Here is a 303-nt window from a genome sequence, read left to right on the forward strand (position 1 = left end):
GACCACAGCCTGGAGCAGGACTGGGGAAAAGGGGCTGCTGCCTGCACGGGGTGGGGACAGAGCTCACCAGATGTGGGTCCCTGAGAGTGGACACCAAGGCCATGGTGCAGAGCTGGCCAGTGGTGGGGAGGTCCCCTGTCCCCCCTCCCCAGGGGCACCTGAGCCAGGATGGAGGCAGCCAAGGCACCCCTCACCCAAAAACCAGCCAAGGTGGCCCAAGGGTGTCTAAGGGCTCTGTGTTTGCCAGGCACCAATGTGTGGTTGCCTTTAGTGAGGAGAAAGGGGTCCCCTGGGGGGATTCAC

This window comes from Merops nubicus, unplaced genomic scaffold (genome assembly GCF_000691845.1).
Source record: "Merops nubicus isolate BGI_N331 unplaced genomic scaffold, ASM69184v1 scaffold21879, whole genome shotgun sequence".
NCBI lineage: Eukaryota > Metazoa > Chordata > Aves > Coraciiformes > Meropidae > Merops > Merops nubicus.